We start from the raw sequence: 15,493 nt of genomic DNA, 5'->3' as shown, positions 1-15,493 counted from the left end.
TTCAGTACGGTAAAGAGTTGCTCTTTCTGCTTTAGGTGCAGCCAGTGACGGGCCTTAGCAATAAGATTAGGAATGGGCCTAAGCGCAGGAAGGGAGCAGGGAGAAGCAGCGGGGAGAAAGAAATCGTCTTGAGGTAGAGGGGTAAGTTACCGACAGTCTCGATCCTCAAAGGAAATAGGCGCTACCATAGTCACAAAAGAGATTCCATATGCACCACCTATCCATCATCATCCCAGTTTTGTTACTCAAGATCACGATTGTCGGGGCACCCTTCTTTAAGACCCAGGAGCGGACCAAAAACAACCTATCTTGCTGCTCCGAGTGCCTACCCCATAGCTGATTTCTTTTTTTTATGCTGATATTTTTTGGGAGAGACAAACCGCATTTTTGGAAGGATTTCCCCGGATTCCTCCACGACTTGTTGAGGCAAATCTGTTTTTTATTGTGCCATTAGGCTTTAGGCTGTAGTATGTAATTTTTCGCAGAACTCGAAAAGGAGTGTAGCACTTTTATTAATAGTCGAATTGATCGCCTTTGAGAAGTGGGAAGAGTCTAGGTTGTGAACTCGCGAATCATCTTGCTTTATTTCATTTCCGAGTTCGGGACAAGGAGGGTCATTAGCCATAGGCGCCTTACCACGATCGTAGCCCTCCAGCGCGACGCATCTGTCCCGAGACAGTCTTTCTAGAGCTCTCCTAAACCTTTAATTGGCTTTCAAAGCAGTTAACAGAATCCCTCTCCGAAGCTGCGAACGGACCTCCGCTTGTCAGCTCTGCTGTAATCCTTCTACCCATCGCTTTCAGCTCACCTTGAAGACCCCTAGCCTCTCTACGGACTTAATCTACCCATCTTATCGGCTCACAACCTAGACGGTTGTCTTCTGTACGGGAGGAAGGCTGTCGCAGGGGAGGAACCATTTTGAAGGGGAGGGGAGTTCCACTATCTGAGTTAGGCCGATATCATTAGATAGGTAGGCTGATCTCCGCTTCTATCCTCCCGGGATCAGAAGCAGGCGATGGCGCAAGTGGAGTGAAAAGCTTTGAGTGGAAGGAAGGTCCTTGTTCAGCTCCGCCTATTCATCTCTTCTTTCAAATAGTGAAAGCAAATTACCCTTTTCTAGTTCTCACTCTGTTGTGGGGACCCACCAAGACTGTCTTTCCCTGTCTTTCCTAGTCTATAGGTCCAATCTCATCTGCTAGCGCTTCTTCTGGTCGGGACACATTCATAGATTTCTCATAATTGTTCCTGGGCTTGCAAGTGACTTACTGCTTTTGGCCGTTCTTGCTGTCTTAAGTCGTCCTCTTTCTTTATAATTAATTTCTTTCGTGCCTGCCCGGAGGCTAAGGGGAGAACTGCATGTCCTACTAGTCGGATAGAAGCCTACCCACCTACCAGCCTACCTTGTTCATATCGAGCCGGACAGGAGAGACACTCTTTAAAGTTAATAGAAGCAATTCCTTTTATAGAAAATAGGTGCGTGATTCAAATAGGGGAGTTCCGAACCAGCAGCAAGCCCTTTCTCGCCCTTTCTAATGTCCTAGGCGAAGGCAGTGCAGGCCCGGAGAGATCCCATTTTTTTTTATCGCTCCACATAGCTCACGACCCGGCACGAAGAAAGATCTTAGATGGGCGGATGCGAATCTGGATCTATCAACGGAGCAATGGAATTCAAGTCGTAGCCGTGTCTGACCCCCGTGATCTTTCTTTCCTTCTTTTGAAGCTTGTTGCCCTTTAGTGATAGTGATAAAGAGCACACCTCTACCTCTAATCTATCCCGCTCACGGTTTTCTTCCTGCTCACCAGGAATGGTAGAGAGAGCTCCTTTCTTATTCCATTTCCGGTGATCACGAACTTGGAAAACGTCCTGCAATCAAACTAAAGAAGAATCCACCCATCTCGACGTTCTTAGGCGGGGACAGGATTCGAACCGGCTTGTGACACCACCCCAGTAAGAGATCAACGAAAAGCATCTTCCGACTAAAAGAAAGTAGTTGAAAACCGAGACCAAAGGAGTGTACTTTACTTAATTAAGGAAGTGTACTTAACGAGGGGCTGTTGAGTAAGGGGGGGGTCGGTATTAGAAGTCTTTTTTCTTTCACGGGCACAAATGAGTAATGGAAGATCCATGTCCCCACCCTAGCCATGGGTGAGAATCTGACCTACCTTCCTTTTCCCCTTATGTCCTGTCTAGCTCTAAAATCGAACTTCTCTAGCGCCTCAAAGAAAAAAAATGGGCGTAGTAACTCAACCTGGAAGGAAGATCCAACAGATATAAGAAACAGATAGAACAGGAAGAGTCGGTGGTGCTGCTAACTGAAGTACGTGTGCATCCCCCTCCGTTCAACCAACGACGTAATAATCCTAATCCGGCATGTCCGGTCTATCTCTCTCATCGAGCTTACGCTTTCGAAGGAGAAATACAATAGGTTTCATGCGGAACGAGAACATTTTTCTTTGGTTACACTCCTTGAAATCCAATCTCCGGTAAAAGGCATAGACCAGATCATCTTTTGATTCTTTCATCTTTGCTTTGAGTTCTCATCCAGCTGTAAATCCTCTACTTGTTGGCCTTGGGAGAAAGAGACCACTTCGGGAACTCTTCGAGGAGGATAGCCACTCTCTTTACTTTAGAATCATCTTTTTACACGGCTCAGTGCAAAGCAAAGCTCTTTCGTCGAGATTGGCATTAGTGAGCACTTATCTCAGTATAAGATCGAAAAGAATGGAATGCATTGGTATTGCCTGGGGTGAACTGGTTGAAATGAAAGATAGCATCTTACCGAGCTCCTACCCCTAAGGGTAAGGGTGATCAATTATCCCAGAACCTGATTCCTATGTGTAAGGAGGAGCGGCTGGGACTCTATATAGAAAGATCATAAGCAGTTCTTTCTTTTCCCGAAGCTGGCTAGTCTTCTATTCTTTGCGCTCTCCCCCTTCAAAGTTTCTCATTCTTTCTTCCCTTTTCGCCCGCTTCGCTGGAATCTTGTTCTCTCCATAAGGAGGTTCTATAGTCACCCGATCTCTACACGATGCTGCGGAGCACCTCTTGTAGTCTTTGGCTGACCTGATTGGTGCTTTCGTAGCGGGGAATGCACTTCGACTCCCCCTATCCCAGACAGAATGAAGCTTTCACACTCCTTCTCTATAGTTGATCCATAGCTTGAACAAGACAGCTGCACCAGGATAGTCAGAAAGAAGTAAAGCGCATCCACAACTGCCGCAGAAAGAAGAGGAGCATCTATACTATCTTCCGCAACTTCCGAAAGAGCCACATCAAGAACAAGAGCGGGTACCGCATGTGCCGTAAGACAGGCAGGAATGGGATATATATTTGAAAGAACAATAGCAAGGAGAGGACCAATTCTTCCAGATGAAAGATGACTACCAATGAACCAGGCAGGGACTAATCAAAATAAGGATTCTATTCCATTAGCCGAGGAAAGAAGTAGCAAAGGAATCTCGCTATCGTGGGAGGAAATAAAAAAGTAGGATAGGAAGCTCTATTTGATCTAAGGGATGGCTAAAAGGCCAAATCCAGCTAAGAACAAAAAGAAGAGATCAAGGAGAGGGATATAGCTCTTTTTACGGGAGCTAGACGAGCACTCGCAAGAGAGCGACCGGCAGATCTAAAACTGCTCTAGTAAAGTAGAACGAAAGTAGTCTAGGCACACGAGAGAAAGCAATTCAGGGCATTTGAATCGACGATAGCGAGATACATAGCCCGTGAAGTCTCCCTTTGGACTAAGAAATCGGCACATAGTAGAATCGAACTGATGTAATGGGCGGAACGCTCCCCTACCGATGCCTTAGGCCCAAAAAAGCTTTCTTTTTCCTCAGGGGAGACCAGGAGCCATTGATTGAATCCTTCGAGCTAGTCGGCGAAGGGACCAATGGGTATGATAGAATAGATAGGAATGCCAGAGCGTCAATGAAATTCATGTTTTCCGGTTCTCCATTTATGAATAGAAAAGGTCTTGAAGCCCAAAATAAAGTTTTTTTGGAAAGGAGTAAAGTCAGGCTTTCTTCAACATCTGTACTTGATCTAACCCTTTCTTTTGCTTGACTTTAGTTTTCAATAAGGCGCCCTACCCTATCGCGATAGACCACCTTACTCAAATAGGGGGCATCTCGGGCATTGAAAGCAAGGAGACTGGAAAGGGCTGAGGTAAGGGATCGTGAGCCATAAGCAGCAAGCACAGTATTCAAGTAAAGGCCTTACTAATCTAATATAATATATAATATAAAGGAGGAGGATTTGGATCAAGCTCATATTACTATCACATTACTATGTTAGGAGATAAAAGCCATTCAATCCCCGGGAGCTCTTTTTCCCTAAAGCGAACGGTCTACTCAAGCTCAAGAAAGTAGAAGTTGTGCAGCAAGTCGGGACTTCAATTCCTATCGTATCAGTTCGAGACAGTCAATTGTATCCCCCTCGACGCGAGGCCATCCAAAAGAATGAAGACGAGCTCACCCTGCAAGAAAACGGATGCAACAAGCAACGATTGAGCAGGGCGAATCCCTTACCCGGAGTCAAAATGCGCTGCGATCTAGCCTCTCTTGGCGCACCTACCTAATAGATAGAGATAAAGCTGAGGTAAGTAGTTAACTGACTAGTGCTTCCAGTCCAACAAGTCTCCTATTTCCGAGTGAATTAGCAAGAGCACGACCCGCGACCTGTTATTCAGCGACATAAGACTTTTGTCGCCTAATCTTCCGTTCCCCTCTACCTATGAGCTCCCAAGTCGGTCATTCCAGGAACAGCACGTCGTCGAAGCGGGAGTGGTGAAATAAAGAAGTCGGAGCTCACTCCTAAGGGTTGGTCGGCTGGCTTGTCATCCCGTGAATCGGGCTAGACGAGTGAATCTAGCCATAAACACTCTTTTGTTGCTTGCGTATCGTACCCGATCCCTCCTTCAAGCATCTCTATTCCCCAGACCGCTTGAAAGAGTAGAAGTCGGCCAGTCCGTAGTCATAGGGCAGCTAAGCTAAGCTTTCAGGCAAGGGAGGTATAGGATGAGATAGAGAAAGTCTTTCCAGTCCTACAGCTTGAGCAGTAAGTAGTCTTTACTAATTTATACGCGTCAGCGATCAAAGGTCAGCATAGTTGGGCAAGCATGAGGAGATCCAGTTTAGTCCGAACAGTACTATTATCCCGAGTCAAGTAGTAGCCTCATGGAGGAAATGAATATTGAGTGGATGAGATAAGATGTTTATTGAGGAGTAGGCTTAACCCTGCGGAGGAGAAAGACCAGTGAGGAGCACCTTTAGAACCGTTATATGCCCGGCAAGTCCCAGGAAAGCCTAAGTTGGGTAGGTCATTCCGGTATGGGACAAGCGAAGCGATCGGCCGGTTGGTGAGTCTGTCCATTTTGTGGAGTGAGGAAAGTCAGTTGATTCCGTTCCTGAGGTTCTTTCTTCGCAAGAGTCAATGCTAATAACGCAAGATTGGATTAAATACCTGAATGCCAGGCAAGCTCGTCAATCCCGATGCTAGCGAAGCGTCACTTCAACTAGTCCATTCTCGAGGCAAGCCGGTAAGCCACATGAGGCGGCGGCACTTCCATTCTCGGAGGGAGGTCCCGCATGAGTAGAGGCGCGCAGGCAAGCGAATAGGAAAGTAGTCTTTATCCGCGGCAAGCATATAAAGTACCGAACAGCCCGAGGAGTAGGCTTCCCGATGCGGAACTCTATTCCTTTTGCACTTGAAGTAGAGAATCCGAAAGAGTGGGGTCAGTCAGATGAACATGCTTCTCTTCCCTGCTGTCCCGTGCGGGGGATTATCAAACATCCCTGGTTAGGCCCAGTAGGAAAAAGTTGGCGATGATTGAATGATCGGGAAAAGAGGCAGGTGGGGAGGTCTCAGCTAGCTGGCCTCCTGGGGGAATGAAACCAATCAGTGGTGTGGATTCTACCCGGGGTTCAACTCAACTAGATGGGGATTCATATCTTGTTTTGAGGTTGATATCGCGGGGAGTCCTATTTCATGCCGGGGAAGACGAAGTTACATAAGTAGTTGATTCGAAGGCTAGAATCTCCTGTTTTGAAGCAGTTAACGTTATGGCGCTCCCGCCCTTGTCCAGTAACCATTCTGAGGGGGGAGCAAGAAAATATCATCAACTCATAAGTCCTTATAGGAGCATACCATATTATCTTTCTTTGCGAATATGTTAATCTGTGAAGCCAACAAGCCCTCTATACTTCACAGCATACATCAAGGATGTTCCGGTTCCCAGAGTTCAGATTGACCATGGAGCATCTCTTAATCTCATCACTCTTCCTGCTTTAGAGGAACTTGGGATTTCTCCAAGCTCACACTGGAGTATCTATATTTGGATATGACGGAGGGTACCAAAGACCTGTGGGCAAGATCAGGATCAGATTGCAAATCGGTGATCTAACTTCGGAAGCGACATTCTACGCTATCCGAGGACGAGCATGCTACAACCTTCTTCTAGGCGGACCACGGATTCATGACAATCATGTGGTCCCATCTACTCTTCATCAGTGCTTCAAGTATGTGGATACAGACAATAAAGTACGTCGCGTGTTCGCAGACAAGAAGCCGGCAGCGAGATCTACTATGCAGACTCAAAGCTATATGTAGATGCCGAGACAGAAAAGGAAGAACCTATCTCTCTCGCCGAGACAGACTCGCCCCCCCTATCGTCTAAGGCTTTGGCAGCGGGAAGAAAGAAACTCGAAAAAAGCCGGCTCCAGCTACCTTTAGCGGCTGTGGGGATCGCTACCTGTGATCTCAGTCGGTTCGGCTGAGCCGTCTCTTCAACTTCTTTAACCGCGGACTCCGGAACACATTCGGTAGGCTGTGTCCCTTCGACACTCTGTTCAGCAGCCTTTTCTGGATTACCAGCCGACTCAGAACCAACTTCTGATCTTTCTAGTTCCTGCCTAACACTAACAGGGGAGGGGACTACCTCTCTTCACCCATATCTTAAACCTTCACCAACGATTTCCAGATTCGACGATTGGAGTATGCATATGCGTCAAAACGACCTGGTGTGCTGAGTTTGAAAGCAATCCCTTATCTTTCTTTTATATTCTTTGACTCCCTCGGTTGCTATTCGACTGGAATTCGTGGTAACATATACAACTCTTAAGAACAAACTATAATTCCTGTTCTTGATTGAATGGAGATGGAATGGAAACACTAAACAGCTGTTTAAAGGAGGTTTACCCAGCTGTAACCTGCTGATTTCATATGAATGGACTCATTTGTGTTGTTGAATTCTTTAATCTACTGCTGGAAAACAAAGGGGGGTGCTGTAATAGAACTAAGTCGTATCACATGAAAGTAGGGTTTGCCTGAAAGCCAAGGAAAATGGCCATAGGAAGCTCTTTAGCTATGGTACAGTCCAAAGCGAGTCTATGATTGGCTTCATTCCATGGTGCCAGGTTTGAGCTACTAACTGAGCTACTCTTTCCAGACAGACAGGGATTCGTTCATTCGTTCTGACTGCACGGCATTCATTCTTGCTATTGCCAGGCCGTTGCTCCGCGCTTTACGACTAGTGCCGTTTACCAGCTCGTTACTCCTAAGCCGGTATCCCCCTCAAGGGAAAGCAATCCAATGCTGTGTCAAGTGCGCTACTGCTTTCTTACCTTCCCTTATACTTATATAAGTAGTTATAGATGCAGACGATATAGCGTCTTATCGTCTTTATTCTTGAATTTAAATATGAATTAGCTGCCTTTCCTACCTTCTTTTTAACTGGAAAAGGGCATTCATATTTGCGTATGAGCCCTTTGTGAACCTTCCTGAAGGTTTTGAATTGTTGTGGCTGGAGATTGACCATTACTAGGTCTCCTTGTTTGTACTCTACAGGCCGTCTCTTAGTGTCTGCCCATTTCTTTATTTTCTTAGCGGCTTTCTCTAGGGCTCTTTGAAATTCTTGGCGAACTTGTAGGCGGCCGGGCTTCGACCAGTGGGGATACGAGCTAAAGTGTGAGGCGTAAGGGGTTGCTGTCCCGTGACCAACTCGAAGGGGCTGTGATGCGGCGCCTCGCTGTGCTGCAAGTTGTAACAGAACTGGGCTACATCCAACAAATGTACCTTACGAAGTATCTTAGGTATTCTTCCAATTCTAATAGGGCGTTACCGTCTGCCCATCCGTTTGTGGGTGGAAACTGGTGGAGAAGTGGAGTTCCGAACCCAAAAGACTTTTGTCCTGCGAACCGCTCACTGATGATGTTCCGTGGAATCCCCCAGATGACGTTCTTTAGGAAATTTCTGCCTCTTCAGCCGTGCAATCTGTCGGGGCTGCTATGAACGTGGCGTACTTGGAGAACCTGTCTACTACCACCATGATTGACCCAAATCCATCCACTTTAGGCAAGGCCGAGATAAAGTCCATGGAAATGCTTTCCCAGGGTCTCCCTGGGATTGGATTGGTAGGGGTTCCAACAGGCCTGCTTGTTTCTGGTGGTCTACCTTGTCTTGTTGGCAAACAAGGCAGGTTCTTACGTACTCCTCTACCTCTTCTCTCATATGGGGCCAAAAGTCTCCTTCTTCGAGTAGGGCTAAGGTACGCCGCTGCCCTGGGTGTCCTGCCCACTTCGTGTCATGGCATTCTTTTATCAATTCTTTTCTTAGATTGCCCCACTTTGGTACATAAAGTCTTTCTCCCTTAGTGTGGAGTAATCCGTTGCAAAATCGGCGCCTTTCCTTCTCGAGCCATTGTCACGAGCTGGATTTGAACCAACACCTCTGGGCCAGCGAACTTCCTTTATTCTAATCGTGACTGACATGACACGGTCCCTCCGAAGAGTACGATGTTTGGCTTGCTGCTCTCCCGGGACACACCACACGAAAGCTTTGAAAAAGCTATTCCCACTGCTTCGGAACAAAGGTGATTCTGTTCATGCTGAAGACGATCTGTCTAATTCTATATACTTCTATATAGACTCAACTTCTATTAGAAAGGCGAACCTAACCTATAGGCCTGTTTTAGCGCAAAGAAGGAAAAAGGAAGGTCAGAGGGTGGAGAATTGCGAGGGGGAGGGCGGCGCCCCTTGCTGGATAGAATATCGAGAAGCACATGGTTTTTGAAGGGTAGCAAACAAAGGAAACCGGTTCCGGGGGGGAGCTTTTGACCTTTATTATTTCATTACATACTCTCTTTCTATGAACCAACTGGCGATCAAGTGGAAGGAACGAGGCACTTCCGACCAAGCAATATCGATTCTCTTCCATTGATCCATCGATCCCTATGCGGAGGAGTGATATCTGGTGGGCCTCTCCTCCTGGGGATTATGAAGCATCAATTTCAAGCTTTCCCTCCTTCTTCTTATCGCTCTGCTTCTAGCTATTCGGATAGACCACACCTCAGAAAGAAAGTCCGCTATTCTATTAAATATCATGGCAGAAATCCCGGAAACGGACATCTATTATCATCTGTCTAGGCACAAAAATAGAATAAGGATAGATATGCCAGAAAGACACGATACGGGGAGCCATACTCTACGGGAGAAGGGCAAAACACTTGTCTCTTCGGGTGGTCCCAGTCGGTAAAAGGACTATGGGGATGGGATTGGGCACGCTGAAAACCTAAGTCCCCTTTTCCCTTCCTTATGATCAAAGATATTTTTGAGTCCAGGAGAAGGATCTGTCGTCTATGCTTTCAACTGATCCTGAAGATTTGAATCGTTTAGCTAGTGTCCATTCCGTGTCTTCTTGTGAGGAGAAGCCGTCATATCCGTTTCCCTGGTTTCTAGATCTTTGTGACGGTTCTATATCTATAGGTTTGATGATTCCGTTTTCTCTCTTTCCTAGGCCTGTTCCAGGTGTGTACCCGGATCGTCACATTTTTTGCCATCCTCGAGACTGTTCACTCGGGAGTGGTTCCCTAGGTCGTTTGAGACCTCTTCGATTCGCATGGGTTTACTGTTTGCTTCTCTAATGGGAACATGTCCATGAAATTGGTACTCGGGGGTTGGGTATGTTTTTCTCTGTTCTCACTATGGTTCTTCCTCCTTGGAATGGGAATTTGACACATCTATGATAGGAGGACGGGACGGCACCGTGATCGTGTATCCACATGCGTCCTTAAAGTGGGTGGAATGTGGTCTTGCACTGAACTAAAAGGAAAATCATTGTGTCACTCTCTCGATTGCATCCCCTTAGTTTAAGGCAAATAGTCCCTAGTGATTCTTGGGTTGACCCGGCATAACCCTTGATGTGATACAAGGGGTAAAGTCTTCTTCGCTTATCCCTAGGGATTCGTGCTTATCTAAGAAGGGAAGAGTTTTTTGGGGGTCTTGCTTGACTAATAGGGGCCTAGTGCTATTGGCTTATTATATTCCCGCATCTGTTCGATTGTTTTTATAGTTGTCGGAAGTCAGAATGGTGCTTTTTTAATGATTTGTCACGTAAGGGAGAATCCAAGAAATGGACTTAGCCATTTTTTCTTTTCCAAATAGGGGGGAAGAACTAAACCCCACCCAGGGACGAGAGTTACTCAACTGCCGCCTAAGGTTATACAATATCAACGCTGCGCCGGCTAAGGAGAGGGCTTGAAGCTCTCCTGTTGTCCCCTATGGTGAAAGGTAGTCCGAGTGGCCTTAGCGGCTACCATTTTATGGAAAGATTGACGCCAGTATAGCGACGAAAGAGGTTCCCGAATGACTGACTTGAGAAGGCCTTGGATCCTTCCCGAATTACTAAAGTAGTGGGCTTGAGGAAGAAGGGCGATCGCCTCACTAAGAGGAAAGCTAATCCGGCAGCGGGGCTCACATTGGGTGGCTTTGGGGAAGCATTCTCCTTTTCTCTTCTCTACACTATCAGAAAGCTATACCCGACCAGTAGTTAAATAGCTTGCTTGCTCCTCCCCCATATCCTGCCTAGAGGCCCCAGGCTTCAAAACCTTATGCCGTGACGAAGAAATTCCAATTTTCAAGGCACGAATGATGAAGAATGAAGAGCTTCGGATGAGTATAAAGCTGCATGCACTATCTTGCATAAGCAGCTTTCAAGGTCTCGTCAGGAAGACTCTCATAGATCACTATTTCCCAACCGCCTACTTCTCAACTGGAAGGCTGTTCCTCGGAGCCTAGTGAGATGCCAGCTATGCTATGAAAAAAGAATCTCGAGTTAGGTATGCTGCAGAGGAGATAAGAAAAGGCTCAGCAGAGGGGATCCGGTAACTGTGTTGAATGTGGAGGAGTTGGGCATTTTGCTCGTTACTGTCCCAATGTTCAGACGGACGAATGCTGCTGGGGGAGTGAAGAATAGACCAGCTGAAGATGGAATAGTGAACGTTGTGGAGCCTAGAGCCGGGGAAGCGGATTAATCTCTGTTCAAGTAGGAAACATAGCGGAGGTTCTGAAGCTTAGGAGAGGAGACAGTTTCGCTGTCCTTAGATTGTGTGGCAACGTGAGCCAACGTCAGCAGAAAGGAGGAGGATACGGAAGGCTGTATTCCGAATCTATGTCGGAATTGGCCAGTGCAAAGATGATCATTGATGCTGGGAGTTCATAAGATAGCGTCCACGGAGATGGTGGATTAGTTGGGGCTTCAGCCCTTTTACTTTTAAGTAAGGGCCTCATCCAGAGCCCTATCGAATCAGAAAAAAAAGGGCATGAGCAGCGGGCCGGGTAAGGGGTTATAAGGTGCCCCTTCCGCTATGTTGGAGCTGGGGAAGTTAAAGCAGGACGTCTGGTGTGACGTCGTCCCTATGGACGTATTACATATCCTACTCGGAAGACCATGGTAATAGGAGTAGGGTGTTACCTGCGTAGGGAGAACACCGGTTTCCTTTTGGCAAAGGCGGTTATTGCCATCAGAAGACTTTGGTTGGCTAAGGAGAAAGGTGTTGGCATACCATTTCTGGACGTGGTGGAAGAGTCCATAGAATGCTATGCCTTGATAGCAAAGCCAACTAGCAGAGCCGATGCAAGGATCGGTGGGATGCCGTAGCTTTAAGAGATAGGGGCGGAGGCAATCGGAAAGGCTTTTTTTAGGAAGGAGGCCCCCTCATAGGCTATACCTAATACCCAACCTTGCCAAAGGGCTCTATCTGTTCCAATAGAGAATTGGGAGAATACCTTTCATGAATTCCAACTTCAGCATTGATAGAAGATGGCTGCGGTTATGTACAACATGCGTACCCCAGCTTTGCCAATACGACTGGACGTGACTAATGAACAAATCAAAGAGTACAACTCAAGTACAATTAGTACAAGTACATGAGACATAAGTGACACACATACGCTAACACTCCTCCAAGCGAATGGAGATTGATCATTCCCAGCTTGCTCATCAAAGAAGGGCCCTGCTAAGTCCCTTAGTTAAGATGTCGGAAATATGATTCTCACTAGAGATGGTTGGAGTCCTTATGATGCTTGCCACCACTTTCTTTCTTACAGAATGCCCTTTCCCTTGATATATTGGCGACCTCTAGATCTTTGGCTCGCTCGTGTTTCACCGGAGCTCTCGATGCTCCAAATCCATTTCCTCCAACAAGCTCTTTGCCCACACAAGATTCCCAGCTGTAGTGGGCATCGCCCTATACTTAGCGAAAGAACTTTATTTCACCCTATCTTGCGAACTACATTACTACAATACTACAAGACAATCTTCTGACCGGGGAATTGTCTTCTCCTACTAGGGAGGGGGATCTGATAATGGCCTGGCGGGTATGAGTACAACAATCTTAGCTGCTAACAGCTGTGGGAGCAATTGTGATAATGACATTGGCAGAGGACTGAACTTCCTGGGTGGATTAGTAGTTGGAAAGGCATTGGCTTGTGTACCCCCCTAAAAAAAGTGTGTGGTACTGATGTGATCTGAATAGAGGGACTTGCGTAAGGTCTTTGCTGCACTGTCGGGTAACTCTGCTGTGGAGCATGTTGTGGCAGTATTGGATAGCTTTGCTGTGAGATACGCTGTGGGGGTCCTGTATAAGACTGAGGAGCTGAGGGTTGTTGGGCGCAAGGGGATCTTGAATCAAAGAATTCCTGTTCGGCAAGCGAAGTAGAAAAAGTATGATTCTTGCTCTTCTCTAGCGGTATCGGCTTTCGGGTAGTGGTGGGTTCAGTCAGTGAAACTCGCATTTAGGCTCGCTTAGTAAACTCGTATCAACTACTCGCCTTCTTAGCTTTGAACTTCTAGCCGCTTTTAAGATTTAAGCACAAGTGCAGAGAATCTTGTTGGGTTTCGGTAACTAGCCAAGCGCTAGTGAAAGTTGTTAAAGCTAAATATTGAAAGCCTAAAGTAGGAACTCACACCCTTAGTCAAGTCAAGCGAGACGCTTAGGTTCCGGCACTTTCACCAGTACTTGAGCCAGCACCTGAACCGAGACCTAAAGCTGACCCGCTGAAGGAACCTCTTTCCGTTGTTAAAGCAAGTACGCTTTTCAAGCTTTTTCCTTACTATAACGCGCAAAACTCTCTTTTCACTGAAACCAACACGCCTAAACATAAGGTAGGTGCTTTCACTACGCTTTCGACATTCCCTTTCGCTTCCGGGAAAGCGCAGTGGTCAAAGTAAAGTAGTTCAAGTCAGTGCTTTCCTTCCTGTCTGTGAGTAGAGTGTGGCTAAGTCGATTTGGTTCTGGTATCCGATCAAAGGCCAACTGTCTTAGCCATAGCGATCTGGCTGGCCATATTCAGTAGCGTTCGCTGATCTTTTGGTTAGAAAGAAAATAATGGAAGCAGGTGTCGACTCACGTGAAGAGACATGGTTCAAGTACGTTGAGTGAAGAATTGGCTTTAGGAAGAAGAGAGCGATGGGGAATCTAGGACACTGGGAGGAGAAGATAGCCGAAAGGCTGAACGAAGAACTCGCAGTGAACCATTTCGAAGAAAATAGCTTCTGACTGGGCTGATGAATTCAGAGTTGGAAGAATGGAACTCTTGGATGGTAAGACAGGGCTTGGTGCAGCTGGGCTAACTGTGCTTAGTGAAGCGGAAGCGGAAGTTTCATATGCAAGTTCTATATTGATGTAATTACAGCATACTTCTTCTCTTTTAGAAACCTCTATGTATATACTTCTATAGGACAAAAGTACACTACACATCATTTTCGGATTGGGTGGTTTGCAGAGCACCCTGGAGTTCGCTTCACAAGATATGCAGTACTCGGTGATGATGTTCTCATCGCTGATACGTGTGTATCCCAAGTGTACGAGCAGGTACTCCTAAAGTTAGGAGTCACGATCTCAGCAAAAAAGTAGCTGATATCTCATTCCGGCTCAGCCGAGTTTGCTAAGCGGTTCCGAGTGAGAGGGTTGAGTGTGGACCCCAGTCCTATTTCAATTGCTAATCTTGTGAATAGCCATCACCTCTGTCTTGCTATCGCCCCACACTAAAAGTATCCAGTCAGTCTTGTCTTATATACGTATTTTATTTCATTTCGCAATGAAACTCTGCGTGGGCGCCTATCGGCCGAAATTGGATCTCTTAGGTTCGCTGCGCTTAGGATTAGGAGCTGGCTTGGAAGTCTTTAGAGTAGCGATGTTTTAAACTTTTCTCCACTGGTTCTCCTACTCGTATGGTTGGCCTATAGTCTCTCTCGACTCACTGGTTCGCCTAAAGGTTCAGAAATTGGCATTGAGGGAAGGCTATTGCCATTGATTTTCCGGCCTATAGCTTACTGAAAAAATCGTAAAGAATGGGCTAAAGTGGCTCTAGAGCAGTCATTGAATTCAGTTGAAATCCGAGAGAAACTCGCCTCGAAGTCTGAGTCTGTATTGGGCCTTCCTTTTATTTGCCTAATTTGTTTTTGGCTTAGGAATGGAATGCTCAAAACTATATCTGCTTTTGTTTCACCTGGGCGTAGGGTTCAGAATGGGATCAATCAGACCCTGCGACTCAGTGCTTTGATAAGAAGAATGAAATCTCAGGTTTTCCGCTTCTTTGGCTGACACCGGCCGATAGCCCATGATCTGAGACAGCCTCTTCTTCGTAATCAAGCCAGAGCAAGGGATAGATATGATTAGAGGAGGCGATCCTTAGGCATGGACGGACCGGTTATAGGTTTTCTCAACAAGGGAGAGAGATCGAAACCCTCTCTTTCTCGAGATCCCCTCTCTTCCGTAACGGGGCCAAAGCTCAAAGTCCTAAGTGGTGAATCGCTCAACGGTTCTAACCTAACTAGGCATCCAAGTCGGCACTATAGAAAGAGATAGCTATGATAAATTCAAATGATAAGACACATTCTCGTTTTTTTTTTGGCTTGCAATAAAGCTAGGGTCCTAATCGAGCTTTCATAGAAAGCCTATCTATCCACCTCTCCAAAGACAATATCTTGAGTACCTATGATGGTGACCACATCCGCTGGCATGTGATGTTTGGACATAGAATCGAGTCCTTGTGAATGGGCAGAGCCAGGTGCTCTTATTTTACGACGGTAGGGACGATTGCTTCCATTACTGACCAGAAAGACACCAAATTCTCCTTTAGGTGCTTCAACTGCGGTATAGGTAGAAGAAGCTGGTACGGAAAAACCTTCTGTATAAAGTTCGAAATGGTGAATTGA

The 15,493-nt window shown here is 46.4% G+C and overlaps 1 long non-coding RNA gene across 1 annotated transcript; it reads left to right on the top strand.

The window, feature by feature from the left end:
- The first annotated feature begins 438 nt into the window (after nucleotides 1-438).
- Nucleotides 439-9,033, top strand: LOC105138832 (uncharacterized). Its single transcript, XR_844869.1, has 2 exons — nucleotides 439-2,127; nucleotides 2,192-9,033. It is a non-coding gene; the product is annotated as an uncharacterized LOC105138832 (long non-coding RNA).
- Nucleotides 9,034-15,493: the final 6,460 nt, after the last annotated feature.

The sequence above is a fragment of the Populus euphratica genome, unplaced genomic scaffold (genome assembly GCF_000495115.2).
Source record: "Populus euphratica unplaced genomic scaffold, PopEup_1.0 scaffold83.1, whole genome shotgun sequence".
In the NCBI taxonomy this organism is placed as follows: Eukaryota; Viridiplantae; Streptophyta; class Magnoliopsida; order Malpighiales; family Salicaceae; genus Populus; species Populus euphratica.
Note: the sequence above shows the minus strand (reverse complement) of the source record. Positions and strands in the feature narration are given on the sequence as shown.